Here is a 22,042-nt window from a genome sequence, read left to right on the forward strand (position 1 = left end):
TGTAAATAGAAGTTTAATAGCTATTAAACGAGATTACTGTAAAATATTACTTGTTTCTGAATCGTATACAAGCTATTCGCGTCACCTAAAATTTTTGTCAATTTTAACAGTATTTATTTTTCAACGTCTGTCGATTAACCATTTCTTATTGACTTTAGCGAATTTTTATATCCTCACATACCTCCATAATATTTTTGTTTAATTCCTCCTATAAGGACGTTTTCTCATCTACATATAAATGAATAAGTAGCACGAACTACGTTGGAATCTCTGGCACGACACGCTTCGAAGAGTGACAAAGGACGATTCGTCCCGAAATCATCTCTTTCGGGATTTCGTTCTGACCACAATTGATGTAGTCAAGCGCTGATCCTCCGAATCGCGTTATTCAAATAGCGCCGGTGGACTTTATCGGGCAATACAGAAACGCAGCTTGATAAATCCGACGGGAAAGGAAGTCCGTGGACTGACAAAGGCCTTCGTGTACGCAGAGATGGTTGCAAAGGAAACGAAACGGAGAAACTGGGTCGTAGACTTACTTCGCCTAAACCACATTTTTATCTCTGAAATATGTGGCTTCGTCGAACGAATTGTGCTGCTTTACAACTGTCATTCCCCTCCCTTCGCTCTGTAACACATTGTTTTGACGAATCAGAGTGCTATGGGAGAAGAACGGATTTGCATATGGTACCTCCTAACGAAAACTCTTGCGAACAATTTTTCTTAGACAACGGACAGCGAGATATTTATTTCCAGGGATGAGCACAGTTTTTTATCTGGATAACGATTTTAAATTGCGAATAAAAGATTAACTGTTTAGTTGTTTGTACTTCAATAAAAGTTAAAATTTTAATGTAATATTATTGAATAGTAGTGAGATTTCATTTAATATTATTTAATAATATTAATAGGAGAATAAAATATTATTATGTCTATCGGAAAGTTCTGTCCGTTTTTAGAATAACACAAAATAACAAATTTCTTATACCTTCTCATTATTTATGACATCTTCCCAGCATCATTGCAATTTGTACATCGTTTTTATTGAGTATGCGCATACTCGTTAGAAACTTGTAACCGGAACAGACAGAACTTTACGGTAGACCTAATATTTAATGAACAAATACCAATTTAATTATTTAATCGTATATATGTACGTCATGGTTAAATTGATATTTTATACATTAAACAAATTATTAGAAGTATTTAAGAAATCATTGGCTTTTGAAAACATACCACACAATCAAAAATACTTAACTAATGTATATTATTGAATAAATATTTAATGACATCGTTAACGTACTAATTAGAGACACACATTTTACTCAACTTTGGTATAACTTCTTTCTAACGTTTGACCAACAATGTATTTTACAATTTCGTTGAATTTTTGTTAGAAATTAGAGGAAAACAAATATGGTTATAGTATTATTCTAAAAGAAGAATGCAATCGAGAAAAACTGAATGTCTCGTGCTAGTTATTTTCTGTAGGGATAGTAATTCTATCTACAGCAGAAATAATGTGCAACCTGTATCGTAAACTTTATACACAGTGTACGGGAAAACACGGTCTACTATTCGCGCAATAGTGGAACGTATTCGTTACAATTGAGTTGTTTCGGCACGAGACGTCGAGATTAGGTGAATATTTAAATAATAATGGAATTGATCACAGGATAAGGACGAACTAGGCCGCACAAAGGGAAAGCACTCGGTTATGATGAGATTACCCAAGTTTAGCTGTGATGCCTGGCAACGTTCGCTCAATATTGCCGCCTAAGTCTCTTTATTCACCCCTGGATCAAGCTTCTCTTCGCAATAATAGTGAGTGGGGCCAGGAGTGTCATTAAAACTTCGTGATAATCAAGTGAAACTTAACCTATTTGTATCCTGGAGGATTCTCGCGACAAATACTGTAAACTAATAAAAAAAAAGAAATTGTATAATAATGTTATCGAGCATCAGCAGACGATTAATAAGAAGATACATTCATTGTTAAAATATTCGAATGCCGTCCGTGAAATTACTGTATATGAACTTCCGCCGTAAAGTACAATAAGCACCTTAGTTTGGACCGTGTATTTCAAATAAAACAAAATGGTCTCTCCTGGAAATTTGTTTTATGGGTGACGCTGTCGCGGCGGAGCTTAAGTTGGCCTCAAAAACGCATTGTTCCACGTAATGTGCCGTGCACCCTTGTAGGTACCGCGGACGTAACGATCTATTGTTATGATAAGTCATACAACTACGGTCGGTGGAACTGTTCGAATAATAATTTGAAAGTGCATGGGGTCGTTATGCAACTTGTACGAAATAGTCGTGTCGTATGACAATGAGGAACAGAGTTATAGAACTGAGTAGAGGTGAGTTATAAATAGAAGTGAGTTATGAAACTTACCGTATCGCAGGCTAAAGGGTGACAAAATGCAACGCGCGAATGTTCTCGAGACATAAAATAAATTTGCAGGAATTGAAAGACCATTCTGTGTATTCTACAACATAAAATTATCGACATTAAAATATCATGACCATATGGTACACGTCGCTTTCGGATTCAAAAGGAATGAAGTTATGATGAGTTATCGAAATGATCTATTTTCAGTGCTTTAATTTTGTACACATTCAATATTCGTGGCAAAGCAGACACTCGTAAAACAGACAAAGGCGAAATAGAATTTCACGGTTCACCAAACTGCGAAACAAAATAAGAGAGGGTATATACAGGGTGTCCCAGAATTAGTGTAACAACCGAAAATGGAACCGAGATGATTCTGAACCACAATTTCCTTTGCAAAATTGTCGAATGATGCTTCGTTTTTGAATTATTAACGAAAAACCACCGACCAATCACAGCGCCCGAGTAGCACGCCGCGACCTGGCTCGATTCTAATACTTTTGCGGCTGAGCGCGCGGTACTCTGCGATTGGTCGGTGATTTTTGCTAATGATTCAAAAACGAAGCGCCATCCGACATTTTTCCAAAGGAAATTATGGTTCGGAATCGTCTCGGCTACTTTCTTACACCAATTCTGGAACATCCTGTACATCGGTATGTATAAAGTTTCGACAGATAATGTCTGTAGAAAGTGACGCTAAAAGTTTCCTAACGGAAAACGACGAACAGCGTCTGAGAAAGTAAGTTCCGCTAATTTGGAGCAGCCGTGTCGCGATGGAGACGAAAGCTCGAGGACGCATCGATCATATCAAGTATCCGGCGAGCCGACGAGGGAATCGAATCACGTATCATCAGACTCTCAAAGCCGAGCCAACTCGTTTTCGTTCACTTTTAAACATGCTCCATGCAAATTGCGAGCGAGAATTGGGAAAAAATCTGTAACCAGTCGCGAACGAATTCGAAAAGTGACCGTGAAATCCGTGGAAACGTGCGAAATTCATGCATACGTAATGCAATAATAAAAGTTGCAAGTCACATGCGCGTGGAAAAGGCGAAAAAGGAATTGATTCGCGCCGACTGTGATTTCGCGAAAGGTCAGTCGAGAGCCACATATACAAATACGTTATCGTAACGTGTGGGACTAACATCAATGGTTGTGTGTTGACCTTTTTCCCGAGTTACAGGCATTTTTACTTCTTAGTAATGGACAGTTAAGATAAATATATTTAATTTCAACAGTGATTCGGTCATCGAACACTTTCAATTTATTTATTAATAATTAACTAGAGTTTAAATAAATATATCATTTAAGTACAAATAAGACGATTTAAGTTTACTCATACTTGTTATTTATAATCAATTTTTAGTTTCTAGATGGCTGATATTCTGACGATTCAGTTGACACTATTTTTTCTTAGAAAACTTTCTCCTTTTATTTAGTCGAATTTAGTGCGATAATTTCTTGGTCATTTAGACCATTAGACACGAGGCTGATTAGGGATCATTTGTATGCAAAATGTTTCATAAAAATCGTCATGGTATAGTTAGGTGTCCCTCGGCAGTTAGTGATTAGAAATTGCCAGACTACACAAGCATAAAAAAAAATACATGTTGGATTCAGTAGTCCCCTAGTTTTTGAAGTCGGTTAAAAAATGATTCGAATTCGAGAAGAAAATCAAACTGAGCAAACGTTTATAAGGGCAGTTGTGTTCCTAATCTATTATCGAACATGGTCCCACATGTTATGATACACCCTGTATACTCCCTGAGTCCAAAGTGAAAAACGCGAACACGTCGACTCGATTGGAGGAACGAGGCGTTTGTGAGATGCACGAGGCACAAATGTGCATGCATCGTCGTTTGACGCAGAAGAGAGGTACTGTAGGGTAAGGAATTAATAAACAAGACAGAAGCTGAAAAGGAAGCCAGGCATTCTATTGTCGAGCTTGCGAACCGACACCGAAGCACCTTCTGAAGCAATGAAACACAAACGACAAGGTTTTTGTAACTGAATGCTCCAACAGGAATAAAAAAAAGCGCGGTGCAACAGAACGCCGTTGAAACGTGTTTGAGTATTTTTAGTCAAACATTCTAAAGCAGTGGTTGAAAAAGACTCTTTGTAATATAAGTTGAAAACATACTTTTACAAATGATCAGAAAAATGTAACCATCTCGTTGATCAAAATATTTATTTATTTGTTGCGCTTGAAGTCATAGCAAAAAGTGCAAACAGATATTTGGTTTACATAAATCTTTAGACATTGAAGGATATAATTGTAACAAGAAATTCAAATTTCATATTTTTTGAATGCGTGGTAACGTGTGAAACAGTCATAAATATTAAGTGAAAATCCCTTTTTTTACTTTAAGTAATTATTGTATTTATGTAGTAGTATTTTGAGACCTTTCTTGTTACATATTGAACACAAAGAATATTTAAAAAAATGTTCGTTTCATTCAAAGTTAAAAGTCTTAAAGAGAGTCTTCACCAATTCAGCCTGCACTACGAATCCGACTCGTAGTTCATCGTCAGGACCAAATCGTACAATACAAGTCCGTTTCTTAGTAGTCAATCTTAAACAAAATAACGAAGTGGTTCGTCCACACAAAGCGAAAAGTAAATGAAGGCTTACCAAGGGTACTAAGTTTTTCAGGTACCTCTATAACTCCAGTTCTAAGCTGTGGTTTGCACGAAAATCCCTCTCGAGAGAATTGGTTAATTGGATTAACAGGCTTCGAGCAAACCATTATCAATTAGCTACTTCGCTTTATAGGATCAACCTCGTCGCAAATCCAAAATGTCAGTGTGGTTGTCTGCAGAAGGATCTAAATCATATCATATAGCAGTGACCATTACACGATATCGGTTGGAACGACGTGATAAGCTACCTTTGTAAGAGGAAGATCTACGAGACCTAAAAGATCTATGCGTTATTTAAGATAAATCAAATAAATGATAGATTTGATGTTTCCAAATAAATTTTTCATTACATATATACAAATGTAAACTTTATTCAAGAACATATTTATAATAAAACATTTATTAGGGTAATCCACAAGCTCGCGAGTTTTTTACGTTCTTTCAGTTTGTGCATTTTGTTGCTTTTGATGAAAAGCTACATTAATTTATTAATCGTTTAAATTTGTTTCGTTTTAGTTGAATCATGGAAAATTTTGAGATTCGAGTATTTTTACGTCACTACTGGAAGCGAGCATGTTATATATATATATTATCATATTATAAATATTATATATATCATTAATATTATAATAAATTAATGTAGCTAACAATTAAATATGAAAGAGCTTCTCAAAAGCTACAAAATCATAAACAACACTTGCATACAAACTAATTTTAATGGCTTCTAAAAATTGCACAAACTACAACATTTAATATTTGAAAACATCGAGCCCATCATTTAATTCAGACAACCTTCTTTAATAGTCCTAGAGGTTACGAATATTTAACCCTTAAATGGTCGATTTTTGTTTCACGTTTTAAAAAAATATATTTGTGTAATAGACATGTATTACTGTCTAGGAAAAATAAGTAAAAAAATCTAGACATGAATTTACTATACTTTTCAAAATTCGTTCAGAAATAAGAACTAGTTGTCAAAATTACAAAAAAAATAAAAGAAGGTCAATTTTATCTGTGATGTTTAGTATGTTGTTTAAAAACAACATTGTCCATTTAAGGGTTAAGCGACTGGCTGTATATCAATATAAAAACTTTGTTTGAACTTCTCAATTATCTCTACCATTACCTCAGTCCCCATTTCCGTTTCAATTAAAATTTCGCCAGGTCTGCTTCGTAACCCTCTGAACGATAGATTTTCCGACCACCGCTGCGAACTAAATCACGTGACCGCGGCAATACTTTCATCCCGCCTCCGCGCGACGCCGGTAACGAGCAATTTCATGAAATCGTTTGGCGAGGAGTCAAAGACCTTGGGCGGAGCAGTAAACCGCATGACCGAAACGAAAGGCGCGAACGCGAAAACGGCCGAGCAGAGGCGCTCGGTAAACATGAATGAATTACAAGGGTACGAAAACCGAGAGACAAAGGGGAAGCAGAAACGTTACGTGGCGTGTGCAACGAGAAGAAAGAGAAACAGATCGGTGGCCGACGATTGTTTTGGGGCGTCTGCGCCTGGTGGTGCGAGACAGGACCATCAAGCGACCAGCAGGAGGCGTCGAAGCCCTCGGGATGCCAGTCGACTCCGAACCGCCGCGCGGTTGAGATGCGAGTCATCGTGCTCCAAACACCTCCATACCATCGCGACCTCGTGCGTTTCTCATCGCTGCTCTATCGTCCGTCTTCATCGCGACCTCCGTCGCCTTTCGAATCGATCGTCCGCCGCGCAACCTTCGATCGCCTCGATCCCGCGCGGATCCAGTCGCGCACGTGAATCGACGTACCCGGTCTAAAAATCTTTTCAGCGGAGGCCAGTTGTGCGGATCTCGTCGCGTGTATCGATTACCTTCGGTTAAAATCATTTCGGTGTAACTCTTCATCGAGGTGAACCTCGCCTCGCCAGTTCCCGGAGAGTCTCCTCGGTGTCCTGTGACGGTCTCGCAAGGATCGGCTCTAGTTAGAAGATAATTCGTCGTTAGAAGATAGTTTAAACCGTCGAGCCAAATGGCTCTAAACTCGAGCGATCAGGTGTTCCCCGTTTCCGATCGAGGATTCTTCGGTGCCGGTGTTTGCTGGCTTCAAGGTACTCCGAGCTACTGAAACTAAAGTAATCGAGGGCGAATGCGACCACGGCTCACCGCCGCGAAATCCCTCGGATATCTTGAGTACGGGATTGCTCGTTACAGCTGTTGACTCAGGATCAGCGACGATCTCGCCGAACAATTTCGCGGCACGAAACTGTCCTCGATCCGTACCGATCCCTGGGATCTCTGCGTCGAACGCGGTGCTCGCGTCGATTTCCAAGGGAATAGTTGCTGGCATCGCGACGACGAAGGCGGCAAGGAAAACTCGTGACCAGTGTTTCGAGTTTGTTTTATATGCGCGCCTGGCGCCACCTGTCCCGCGCTATATACTTCCTATGTACACGAGCGCACAGGGTGGACGGTTTGCTACCCCGAAGCTCCCCGAGGAATCGTCCCCAAGCTTTTCCGTGGACGTTCGCGAGACATGCAGGAAGAACCGTGGGCGCTGGCAATCGGAAGATCGGAGGAATTGACGGATCGATCGCCGAGTCGCGGCGACGTCAAGTTCGAATCCTCTACAAGGATGATTCCAATTCACTTATCGTTATTCGCCTAATTGGCCACGGCGGAGGATTTCGAGACGATATCGAGCGACGCACGGTCTCCCAGGGAATGAAATCAACCGTCGATGCAATCCGACCTCCCAACGAACGTAGAATTATAGTTTTCTATTTGTCGTGTAGACGGTAGCGATAAGTCGTTAATCGTAATCGATTAAGAGAGGGTGACGGATCATCCGTTGGAGAATGCTTATGGTAGCAAAGCTTTAATCGAAAGTAGCACCTCCCGCGAGGGTCGTAGACGATCCATCGAAATCAATTAGCTCCGGCGAGTGTAACGATCGATTCCGTGCCAGTGAACAGCGGTCTTCGTTCGCCGACGACGACTCAATCTTGCTCGTACCGTAACGACGCCCATCAGCTCGCGGTGGTGCCAATTACGAATGCATCTGCCTAAGACGGAGCTGGTTTACTGGAGTCTTACGTGGTAATTAATTCAGGCTCCCTCGTCTCACGTGGTAAATAACAAAGCTCGACTACACGCGAACGCGTTTCCATGTAATTCATTTCCATTCGAATCCGTGAGTATTTTTGTCTTGCATTTGGTTATAGAAGAGAAGCTTTCCTCTTGATAACAAGATATTCCTCGTGTTAATTGACCACGCAAATCTGACTCGTTGCTACGAAACAACTATATCGGAGCCGACATTATGCGACTCTTATAGTAAAACATTTAATTGAAGAATGGCAGGGAATATCGGGGTAAAGTTTAAAGTAGTATGTAGATAATCCTTAATAACAGAAAAGAATTTCTCAAATTAGATTTTAATGAAATATAACACGTTATATATTTGTCATCGTCGTAATCATTGCCGTGGTCACTGATAAGCTCGTAGTTGATGTGTGACCTTAAATAAAGTAATTATCATAATAAACAAAAAATATAGTTTAATGAAGGTAAATTAATTGAATTAGAATAGGACAATATATACAGGGATATTAATTGATTTATTTCTAACGAATAAGATATAGAGAAGTCCATCTAAACTTAAATAACTTAAATAGTGTCAGTTTACAAATGAAAGTTTCGTGCAAGCGATAAATACGATTTCCCATACAAAATGTGACCTAATTCGCAAACTAAGCAATATTATGAATGTTCTTAGAATCCCTTCGTAGTTGTGATCAATCCAGTACGAATCTCGTAAAACGTTTAAACAGATATAGATATTGATTGTTTTGTCCGAAGAATTTTATTATTTTGTATTTAGAAATAAGCTTAAAGTCCGTGATAACGTTCACTCGAAGAGATTCGCAAGATTATGTATTCCGTATTTATTCATGAAGACGAGTACCAGGTGTCCCAGAGAAATGTATGGTTAGGGAATAAGAGGGGATCGATAAGTTTTTCTTCAATCAGGCTCATAAACTGGATCGCGAATTACATTTCCTTCGGATTGCCCGGGGAAATCGGCCATGGTCCCATAAGCAATTCACAGACGAGCGATTCGCATGCATTCGCAACACGTATGACGCAGCGATACACCAAGTTTGCACGCAGCCATAATTGATGCAGTGCAGTCGCAACTCTCGAGTTGTTTTATAATTAACGTTAACGGATTAACGAGGCAAATCATCGAAAATCGTTGTACAAAGTGACGATATCTGATCCCGTTCGACGCGGTACTCGATATACTTATTCCAACAGTTAGATCACGTTCTATCGACACCAATCGATTCGATAAAAAAGCTTTATCTGCGTTTAGCAAATAACAATCGAGTAATACATTTTGAAATGACTGGTACTATTACAACAAATTTTCGTTAAGAGAAAAAAGGAAAAATATTCTGTATAAATGATAGAAAATATATATTTAACGTCTCTTTAGTATTAGTATTACCACAGATTTTAATATTTTTATACACGCCAATATAAAAATTCGAACAACGTAGCGTTCGATTGTTTAATGATGCAAATTCTGTACATTCATTCACGTTATGTTTTTTTGTTAATTTTACATAGAAATTTAGTACAAAAAATCTTTTAATTTAACGGATACAAAATTCTTGTACGCTAAAGTGGAGCTAAAAATAGGGCAATCGTGCTTAATGAAGAGCAAAGGGAGAAGTGGTCCGTGCTTTACGCGTACAGCGTGTCTGGTTTCAGTATATACTTATCAAACTATTTCTAAAACAAAAATAAAATTGCAATTCATGCTTTTCAGTTGAAAGACTGCATTAAAATCCCGTAGTCAGTACAAGTACTGTTATTTATTGTTCTACATGTACGTCGACCTCCAGTTTTTGTAATACACAAAAATATAATCAACGCAGTTTAAACAAAAATGAAACTCCAACAGTCAAGCATAGCGTCAAAATGATACAACATTAAATGTTATGTTTAAACTATGCTATCGAACTTACAAGATATTTTACAGATATTTTAACATTTTGCCTTAATTTACTAACAGATAAAATACTCCGATTCCACTTTAAGTTCTGTTTTTGCTTTTAGTATACAGTACACGAGGTTTGATAGTACTTGCGAAACGCTCAACTCCTCCACGCTAATTTACGTTGGCCACTTTGGAGTGGAAATACTCGCGCATAATTCAACACTCGGTACAGCAAGTGCGTTTGAAGTTCGTTTTCTCGTACGTATTTGCGTCAGTTTTAGTCATACCGAGCTTTTTCCCAGACAGCTTCCATGTTGCTCGTTTCAATTTTGACGAACGATTTTACGTATATTTCCCAATTTGCAGATTTTTGTGAGGCTTCCGGCGAAAAGCGGCTCGCAACCCGCAGCTTTTATCCTGAGGATTACAAAAGGTTAGCTTTTGAACGAAAATAGAAATTAAAAAATGAAACATTAATTAATCGATGGAATCTATGGAACTCTTTCTAGAGTTAATTTTTTGAACTCTGTTTTATTCCACTTTTGTTTCTTGAACAGTAGAACCTTACTTCTACTCAATTGTACGAGTGGAAAAGTTGAGATATTATCTTCGTAATAATTGCTAAACTTGTTGGATCTTTGAAGAATTTCTCGATAAAATATTTTCCATTTTATCATTACGTATAGTTTGTGAAACGTTACGTCGCTATCCAGTGTTGAATTACAAGAGTAACAGGAACCAGGGTATTACTTTCATAACGATTGCAAACATCGAAGATTCCTTAAGAGTTTTTCAATAAAACATTCTTTATTCCATCATTATATACGGATCGAAGAACATTATACATCGTGCTGCTGTTACTAGCGCATGCACGCAGCTAACAATAAACTCAACAGGTGGAGCGAAGTATCAAAGTTGTGACAAATGATCAGAAAATTTCACGGTAGAAATTGTTTGTTATTCTTCGTCAAACTATACTTCGAAGTTGACTCGTTGCATTAAAGAAGAATCGCTTTTTAATATTTTCTACAATAACTTGTCCATTGTGACTTTGCAATAGCGTCATTTCACGCTTGAATTAACACATATTGAAGCAACATTTCGAATATCGCTAAAATTTGTATGTAGTTTTTAATAATATTTCGACGTCCCTCGAAGGATTTTACAAAACTTCGAATCGAATTTGCAGCTGTTAGAAGAGTAGAACTAACTTTTAAAAATGAATTATACCTGTTGCATAAATAATGTAACTGGATTTAAATTTTGTGAAAATTAAAGTCTGCGAAATAAAAATTACTTTATTCGAACAAAACTGTTTAATCGTATCTTAAAGTTCCATACATTCAAATTGTAATAAGATGGAAAAATCTACACAGGTACAGAAATTGAGAATGTAGCTGTTTGTTGACTTCGCGGATTAATTTTGTAACAGATAGAATTATAAAATTAACTACTAGAAAATGGATTGCTTAAGTCTCACGAGATTTGTTACCTAAATGTATTACACCCTAGAAACTGGATCACGATAATTATATTTATTATAATCTACCTGTTGCTTCCAGGTGAAAAACTTCATTTAACTTACTCGATTATGCAATCAACGCTCGCTTCTGCTCCATCGAAGTATCTAAATTCCAATCGAGTTCGAGACATTGCGCCACAAAGTGTCCAATTCGACAAAAAATAACTCATTATCGGAAATATTTTCAAGCTTATCTTATCTACATACGTACTCTTGCGTTTACTTTTGAGTTAAGTTACATCATTAAAAATTTTTAAAAGTATTTGAATTTAAACAGTTTCGAGTGGTGAGAGTTACAAAAATGATCGCCAAGGATAATACCCTGAAGATAAGATGAACGTTGCGCAGCTTGCGGCACGAATCTCATTTGCAAAATTATTGCATCACGTTTCAAGCACTCTTAAGACCGCCTCGTTCAGCATCTTCAGTGAACGGAGTGCTTTCTCAGCAGGCAAGACGCTTTTGTGGTAACGAAGCGTATTGAAATTGACAATACGTCTTCCTTATATATACATAGTTCTTCGGCACGTTGACCGGCAGGCTGATTTGATAAAATTTTATTTGAGAACCACTCGAGAGTTTAACACAACTTAGCTTTAGGACCTTATAATATAGCTAATAATAAATAATCAGCTATAATAAATGGAGCTAATTCTTAGCTTTATAATTTAATAATAAATGAAATAGCATAATTTAGCTTCGACCATCTAATCGTATCTTTCTACAGAGGCCTACGATTCAAGGATTAATTGGATTTTCACTTTTAAACTTTCGCTAATTAAACCTTACAGGCAGAATTTTATTGTTGACAAGAACTCACAGTACAACACTTGAAGAACAATTATCCAAAATTTCAAGTAAAAATTCATGAAATTGGTAAAGTTATAGGAGTCGAATTTTAGGTCAGTGTAGTGTGAACAGTTGCTCAGATATTTAGTTCTATAATATTTCGATTAAGCTACGTTAATTTATATACGTTTGTGTTTGGACAATATAAATTTAAAATTTGAAAAGAAGTCATATAATATAACAAATTGCCAAGATGCTTTTGTGGTCATTGTGCCTAATTGCTCGTAGTGCAACGGGGTAATAATAATTATCCATATATATGATATAGTGTAGTAGATAGAAGATGAATTATTGTACGTAATTTTGAATCGATGACCAGTGTCTCTGAAGTACAGATACACATTAGATTCTCGTTTGGAGATAACACAAACAAGCAGCATGTACAGCGGGTCAGAAATTGAAACGGGTCATTAGAAGGTGGTTGGGGGTAATGGACGAATGATGAACAGTTTTCTTCAATTAATTGTATGCCGTGGGCGTTAATTTGACGAGTTTGTCAAATGTCGCATTTCTCTCACAATGCCAGGCAGAGGGTAACGAGATTCCAGTAGAAAAAATGTGTGTAATATTTCTTTCGCTTCCACGAAAATATTACATTCCTGGTTGCTTTGTGCTCGATTTAACATATCACTGTTGCGTAGAAGAATGTACCTTTGGAAGAAAGGTAGCAAGCATTTTACAACTAATCGAGTAACGACTATCAAACGAGAAAAAAAATTCCAACATCAGAAAAGCAGCTAGACGACAATGTAAATATATTTTTAGCCAATATTTAAATAATAAATATATAACAATATCAGAATTTGAACCTGAGAGAAAGTGGCGCTGAAGTCTGATCTGTAAAAAATGTCAGATTATTTTATACTATAATTTCAAATGTTAATAACCTATGGTAAAAATTATGATTCGGTGTCGTTTATTGTAAGTTGTATTTGGACTTGGACCGCGACGTAGCCTAGCAAACGGGGATTAGTTTCGTTCGCGTAAATCGGGGAAAGGCGCAGACGACCCTAACGAGGGATCAAGTGGGCCAACGAAATAATTACGCACTGTTAAGTGATCCGTGCATAGAATACCAATTACAGGATTAAAGTCTCGAATGCACAATTAGTTGACGTACTTGACACGCGGAAACACGTAGGCGATGTTTTACGTTTAGGCAGCGGTGATTCGTAAACGATACTCGTTCGTCGTCTTGATGAAAGTTCGTTTAAGTCGTTCTTCGATATGCAAAGGACATTATCGTCGTTGACATGATGGTTAGCGATGATCGGAACTTTAATCATGCGATGATTCTTTTAAATAAAGGGTCTTAGTATTTCGTTCTTTAATAATAAAGTTTTAAAATCGCTATATAAATTCAAGTATATATGTATGTGATATTTCATATACATATTTGTGATATTGCATCCGTTTACCTAGAATTTTTCATCCATCATACAACTTTTTAATCTACATATTTGGACGAGTATATGTAAAGTTTCATGATTGATTTTACATATATAAATAAAAAGAAGTACATAAAAAACATAAGTGAATACCTACGTGTAAAAATTTGTCCTTAAATTACTAAACTATATACAACTATACATAATATTAGGAATCAAAATCAGAAGTGATAATGAGGATTTGTATCGTGTTAAAGGAAATCGAAGGCGTTCTTGTAAGTAGGCCATACAAACGTTATGTCGTGTTACTCGAGGCAGATACAGACTACTAATTGGACGGATGATCGATGGAGTGCCTAATTAACAACTCGAGACCACATAAGGATGCTTTAATTAGATTGCACAACAAACTGAGGAAACTGTCGAGGAAGCTTTGCCTCGATTATTTCTGCATATAAATAACGTATTATCGGAACTATCGATTTGCAATTCAAATCAACCTAATTTCAGTAAAGATAAGATTTCTGATAAATATTTATCTCTCATTTTCACATACTTACCTCTTGTCAATTGCAACGTAATATAGCATACAAATACGTTTCTTCTTCTTTTTTTAAATTTATTTGTGTCTCCACGAATAACGACCTGAATATTCATACGAAACATTTTTCTAATCATTCGAAAGACCATTGACGTGAAAAGTCAAAACACGATGCAACAAATCTGATTTTGCATGACAGAAAGGGCTTTCAAATCTAGCGCGCGGCAACGCATCGAAAAATCCTCTAATCCATTGTGATTTTAGTCGATGTCGGCAGTCGTTTCACTAGAAATTCGTTGACAATGGAAGAAAACCTTTCGTCGTTTTTATGATATTTCAAATTTTGTTTATATTGCTTTTTCTCTCTTTTCGTTTACGTTCAACCTATGCCAAAAATTTTATTCGGACAATGAGAACAATTGAAGGTGGAATTTTGTTTGACAGCAATCGAAGAACGTGACAAAACGGGAATTCATTTAACGAAACGGTGAAATATATTTTGCCGAATAATTTGGAATTTTATACGGTTTTATGGTGGAAAATTAAATTTTCCAGAATATGTTCGCCTTTTCATTACGAATTTTGTTCAACTCGCCTCGCGTCCGCTGTTCCCGCGATATTTATCAAACGCACGGCGGATTTTAATCCCGTGTCAATATTTTATTGACCAAATAAATTCCAGCGGGAAGGTTCGAACGAACGAAAGGACGCGAAATGATCGTTGCAATATCAGCGTGATAATATCGTGCACGTGACAGTTCGCGTTGCTCTCGTGGAGATTCACCGAGGCGAATTGAGGGTTCTCGACGTTACAATTCGCGTTTCTGCGCCCTTGAATTTGTGAATTCGGCCAGAACGTCGCCCTTCTGTGTCGCTGATTTCGTCGATTCCGCCTTACTCCGTTTCACGTTCACTCGCTTGAACGTAAGATTCCAATTCTCAAGCGTAATAAACTGAATTCGCCATGAAGCAAAGGACCTCGCGTAGATTTCCTGATTCATTAACCCTTCACGCTTGAAGGTTTCTCGCGGGTGATCAACTCGATGCCACTTGCACGCGAAAATGTGTAAACAAGAATTACGTGATCCACATACAGCGTGTCCATGCTAGAGTGTGACAAACGGATATTTCAATAAATATTGATGATACAAAAAAATTGTTTACATGTAAATGACAGGATACGATGGGCTCTATATTGTGGCATAAGCGAAATTTTTTTTATACTATTAATTTAAAGAATACGATGGTGCAGTTTCGTTTTTTAAACTATTTTTAATCGATGGTACGAACAAATTATTTACATGTAAATTGCAGAATACAATGGGCTGTATATTGTGGCATAAACGAAACTTTTTGTATACTATTAATTTAAGAGATATGATGGTGAAGTTTCGCTTATTAAACTATTTTTAACTATTGATCTATTGATCCGAAAAAATGTCATGGAGCATAGCTAGTATCACATAAAATAAAAACGGGAGTAGTTGACACATTCAGAAGGCAAATCCTTCGCATGAAAGGGAAGAAATAATGATTACATCGACTTTCTTTTTAATCGAAGTCCCGAGTTTCCGTATAATTCTGCTACTTAAGAATTGTTCATTTTCTCAGATGAAACACTTTTCAAAGGCTACATTTGAGAGTCGCTTTGATGGCGATTCTTTTCTTGGAGGGATGATACGGTTTCATCGATCTCGCGGGCGCCAGTTAACCGTGCCTGATCCTTTTTCAGTACGATTGCTTTCGTAATCGCGTCAGAGGGCAACATTAAATAAACTCGTCTCGGTAACGTAAGCAGACCTAACCGTCCTCGATCGTGCTGGAAGATTGAAATTCCTTTTCGTTCGCGTCTTGTAAACGTGGCCGTCGACTCGACTCGGACGTTTAATTTTAATCCCGGGTTCGCGGCTGTCAACGCGGTTCGTCCTACCTGAAAAGTTTATCCCTCGCGGTACTTACTTTAATCATTTTCTTTTTTAATTGAAATGAATGGGTTTGAAGAGCACTTTTAGCGGTGACACGTTCATCCCCGAACAGACACACTATAGCACCCTTTAATATCTTATCTTGTGAATCATAAAAAAATGTTGGAATTCTGTTGCAGGACCTCAATTTGAATTTCGTTTAGATTGCACAAAATAATTCGTCTCGAAAGATGAATGAATTTACATGAATTTACATCTCAATTCATTTTTCGCGTTTAATAATTACGTATTCTTTACTACTCCTTCTTCTTACTATTGTTATTATTATTATTATTATTATTAAATCTCTTCATTTCGTATACGTGAAAGTATATATACATAAATATACATACATAAAAGTAAAGTATAATTAGAATACTGTACACGTACTGTAATTAAAATTTGTTTGAATTTTTTTGAAAAAGCATCGGTCACGTTCCGCGTCAGAAATCGTACAGAATCGCAAATCCTGATTCCAGGCACGTTTAATATTGGCGAGAATAATTTTCACGGATTTACGACTAGATAATTTGTTACGAACGATAAATCAAAGCCCGCCTGTCGATTTCATATCGTGAAATTTTCACGTCTGACTAAGGGAGATTGAAAATTTCATTAACGTTCCCATACATCGATAACCTTATATTGAACGCAACATGTAATTTCAGGAAACCGAATTACAGATAAATATCATATAGGTAATAACATTTCGCGGTGGTATTTACGATGTTCGAGTTTGCTTATGATACATTTATGATTAATACTACAAATTTGAAATTACGATGGTTGAGGAAGAAATGTGTTCTTAACAAAAACACGAAGTAGTGGAATTTACGAGTTTACGAGAGAAATAGAGATATACTCATTGCACGTGTATTAAATCATTTTCTCTATTAGCTTAAGTTTCCCATTTTTTTATCTTTTTGTGTCGTGTGCAAACGTTATTTAAAGAAGATTTAAAAACGAACCTTTCAAAGATATCGTTTTCCTTAAACCAAAATGAATATCTTTATTTCATATGTGAGTCAATTTCTGTTTATTAATTTCTGTCTTTTATTTTTTAATTGCTCCCTATTAATTAAGAGTGCCAAAGGAATTGTGCCAGAATTATGCAGAAATGAATGTGGTAGCTGCAGGCTTGAGAGAGCAGAACAATAATGGGGAGGATACTGGAGGACATCGTTAAAATAATGCGCGGAACAATAAGAAAATGAACCATGGTACGTGGACGCGTTATAAGAAAGAAAAGACAGATTAGTTTCCACGTCTCGTCGAGAAAAATACGCTATGGAAAGCGACGTTGCGGATAAAAGCGATTACGCTGTCTGTGTATCATTTGTGCAAAGTTATTTTCGTAGACGCCGACCAGTATTTCATGGTTCATTTCAAATATTTAGGGAAAGAATCGAATGCGAAAGAAAAGAATTATGATTTGGAAGGAATTCATCGACCACTTTTCTTAAATATTGCATTTCGTCGATGCTTGCGTTTTAGAAAAGCAGGAGTAGTTATTAACCACAGATAATTTGATAATTTCACGATGCAATTACGCAGTCCCACAATTAATTTAATTATGTTTATACCTTTCGTACGTTGACGTGAAACGTTTAATTTGAGTACGTATTTTAATGTCAGTTACGTAATGGAATAAAAAAAAAAAATATGCAGTTATAAATGAAAGGACATTGATGATCTTTAAAAATCCGCGTAAAAAAGAGACGTTCAAAAAAATTTGTTGCAAGGTATTGGCTTCTTCATATCACTCAAATTGCATATACAATATTTTTGTTCATCATCACAATTGAAAGAGATATACAGCTGACCTAGTTTAAATGGACCACACAGTAAATCTTTGAAAAGTGCAGATATTTTGCTCTACATTTTGATAACAAATATAATACACCTTTCCGTTAATGTACCATTTATTCCAAGCTGAGTTATAACATTTTAGAATTAACAATAAAGAAGCAAAATTATTTTATCACCAATTTGGAAAAAACTATAAGATATCACACCATCGAATACGCACTTATAGATCGCTAGATAATGTAACGAAGCTTAATGAAACGTAATCGAGTTTTCAGTTTCCAGACAGAAGTCAACGAATTTTCTCGTACGTGCTCGACCCTTTTCTAGACTTGGCGGAACTTGTCCAATTAAAAGGGAAGCCAACGGAGTCACGAAAACGAAAGGGGAAGAGTTCTGTATTCGTTCTGTCATCATCCGTCCATTGTAGCTCAGGACAGGTTCGTTAAAGATCAAGTTGTAGCCAGCGACAGTCGAGCTTTAATTTAATCTAGCACTTTCAGGCCCCTGAGCACGTCGTTACGACCGTCTTTCGCATTGCTGCGGGGGGGTTGTAGGCGGGTGTCGAATGAAAAGCTTCGCAATTAATCGAGGATATTCTGTCTATGACGCGTTGGGAGCGGAATTAGTAGACTGGTGTCGTTTGTAGCATACCGCGGCGTTCGGTAATTACAGGAAACGATCAGTCCGCGCGGAAAGTACAAAACAGATCGAACTTCGTAATTACGACACCGTTTGACCTCGTTTCTATAATTGTCCCCCTTTACGAAACGCTTTGATACACACGTGCGAGGGGATTTCGACGACTCGCTGTAAAAGGAAACGCAGGAAATTATTAAAAATAAACAAAATAGTGTTCCTTGTTACTTTAACGTGTCTAAGATTATGTTTAAATAGATTGATACTCCAGAATTGGCTGTTGTGCAAAATAAAAATTCTTGAAAGAAACCCTTTCTCTTGCGCGACGCTAATAACTCTTTAAGGATTAAAGTACTAAAAAAAATTTTAATAAAAAAAAAAGGTACTAAAAAAATAGCGGTTTTTGACTATACTAATTATGAAGGTTCGAATGTTTTATGATCAGATAGGTTTTTCTTTAGTTCACAAGTGCTATACTTTGTCAAGGGTTTGTTTTACTCACAAAAAGATAACAGGAACAAATTGAGAAGCGCGAAAAATAGAGCGACATTTATTCCGTGTTAATTGCTTGAAATTGCAGCGTATCATTTTTTGGTATCGGTGACAATTATTTCAGCACGTTACGCATGAAAATAAAGCAAATAAAACACGTAGAAATGGATCACGTAAATAAAGTATCCGTTCAATAAACAAGTATTTTGCGTGCTGCGCAGCGAAACAGAATTAATTTATCGGGAATTGCGAAGACACTTTTGATAATATTTTGACGTGTTATTCAATATCTCAATAAAATCTGGATTAAAAATTCGGTGAAAATAAAATAAATATCGATAACAAGCTGAATTTTATTTAGAAATAATTGTACGAAGTTAACTATGAATTTTAAACTGTTAATCAATTGATCCTAGCTTTCGTCTGTCATCTCTCAATTGATATTGATTTCATTCAAACATAACAGTTCAGTGGAATAGAAACGAAAACTAATAGTCACGTTATTATTTGTACTCGTAGAATGAAAATTGATGATAACCAATTTTTATTTAATTATAGTTTCCAAACAATTTGTTTTACATATCGATTCCTCTTCTACAGTTTCATTGTAAATTGTTCCATTAAATTTGTATTTGCACCAATTTTATATGAATCGAAAGCTTAATTATCTCTAGGAATACATCAACCGTTTCAATTCAGCAATTGAGGAAGTGCGACTACTTATGTGACTCATTGTATATAAAGTTAGACGCTCGTGACAATAGACCTAGAAGAAATAGCAAGATACTGGCCAACCTTCCCGTTGCGCAATCACAGTCGGAGTAGGATAAGCATTGCACTTAATTTATAGCCTCTGTCAGCTCCATTCTCGCGATTTTCGTATCTTACAGGGTGGTACGTCACATTCCATTAGTCCCACGTTCGTAGAATATGTGCATATCACGAGCAAGTGTAATTTAAAGGAGTAACAAATGACACAAAACCAACTAAAGTACTCTTGAAAGGACAGTAGGGAAACTGCATGAGAGTAAAGGGTTTTCCCAAAGGAGTTTCAGGATTTTGTTTTTTAATCAAACAAAAGTGGTATGAATATAGTATGTTCATATATTTTATTTATTCGATATATTGTGTAAATATAGAGATTGATAAAAATTTGTAGGGAATGCACTTCCTTTTATCGGTATGAAAGAAGATTGAGGTGAATTAGTGTTCAGAATTTCTCGTAATAGTAAACGAACGGTCATTTTCATTCAGAAGTGGTAATATTTAACGCGTCTTGAATAATTCTTTTACGGGATCAATTATAAAGTTGCTCCCTACAAGCGAGACGGGTTCGTCGTGCTTACTTAATTTCTTCAAAGAGAATATAACGAAGTGTGAATTTTAAGTAAAACGCAAATTCAACGCGTGAAATTCAAATGCCTCGCTGTAACTTGCTTTATACAGGATTCTGTCGCTGAAATATTTATGTGTTAGGGAGAGCCAAAGTAGGTACGTCATCAGAGGGAAACGACGGCGTTCTGTTTTTTTCAGAGAGCAAGTCATCTCAGACGTTTTCTAACTCTCTCAAAGTATTGGATTCTTTGATCCGAAGCTCTCGGGTGGAATTACGAAATGGGAATCTTGATTGGCTGGTCCGTTGACTCTGGGCAAATATTCATTTGATCATACAATAAAGAACAAAAAGTACGAAAGAAATATTCTCAAGCCGGAAGAGTTAAAAAAAAAAAGAACAGTTGTAATTACAATTTCATATTCTATTTAATATATTTACGTTTTATTGAACCACCTTGAATCACATTGTTCAATTATTGAGAACTCTTTGTAGTTTAAAGAAATAATTATATATCAACGAATTACATAATTGTATAACTGTTTCGATAAACTAAAGTATTATTTTGTAAAGTAAATAAATTAGAAATATGTTTGTTTGGCTAAAGTAACACATAACGTGCTTAAAACTGACATCCAATCAAATCGAATAACTTGTTATTACCATAGACATGTAAAATGTTATACTCAGGACTGCTACAAAATCGTGTTTTGGAAAGTTTCTAACAGTTCACACTTTCGTCTGTTTGCTTCGATCTCAGCTTGTATATCTCCGAAGTGGGTACCAGGCTTTGATAAGTGGAGAGATGTTTGGCGACGTTCCTTTGCAATCGTAGTCGAGTATGTATCCACTTTGATCTATGGTTGCGGTGCTCCATAAAGTACTCTGTTGGCCGTATGCATTCTGATCACGTCTTCGTACTTACTCCCAAAATGGCTTTTCTACTGAAAGAAGTCAATTACTAATCAGCCGACTGCGGATGTCTATGCATTTATTGCAAATGAACGAAATATCAAAATGCAAAATGTATTAAATTTCAACAGTAATATGTTATACCACTTAGAAAATGACACGTACATTTAAGTTTCCAGTATACAAAGATATAGATGGATGTGTACAAATGCATAAATACGTTAAATATAAAGAATATAATACACCCTGCAACATTTAGAATACCGTTTGACCGAAACATACTTTAATTTAATTTTTTGTTCTTCGTCTGTTTACATAAAAATATGAATTTGCATAAACATCCGCCGTCTAATTATCACCTTGCATTTACTAATCCACTATTCTCGCTTTAACGATTCGACGACGTCGCGTGGTAAAAATAGTTTCTATAATTTAATGCACTTTGTTTCGCCTGCTCGACGACACTTCCGTTTATGACAAATGGAAACTTGCAGTATAATGGAATTGAATTGTTTTCGTCGCTATGAAACGCATTCATAAGCATGTTACTCTTTTGGGGCCAATCAAATATCTGTAATTGTACG

The 22,042-nt window shown here is 36.5% G+C and overlaps 1 protein-coding gene across 8 annotated transcripts in view; it reads left to right on the forward strand.

Moving 5' to 3' along the window:
• Positions 1–22,042, forward strand: part of LOC128875411 (potassium channel subfamily T member 2) — a 217,497-nt gene that overhangs the window by 44,254 nt on the left and 151,201 nt on the right. The gene's annotated exons all lie outside the window — the stretch shown is intronic.

The sequence above is a fragment of the Hylaeus volcanicus genome, chromosome 4 (assembly GCF_026283585.1).
Source record: "Hylaeus volcanicus isolate JK05 chromosome 4, UHH_iyHylVolc1.0_haploid, whole genome shotgun sequence".
Taxonomy (NCBI): domain Eukaryota; kingdom Metazoa; phylum Arthropoda; class Insecta; order Hymenoptera; family Colletidae; genus Hylaeus; species Hylaeus volcanicus.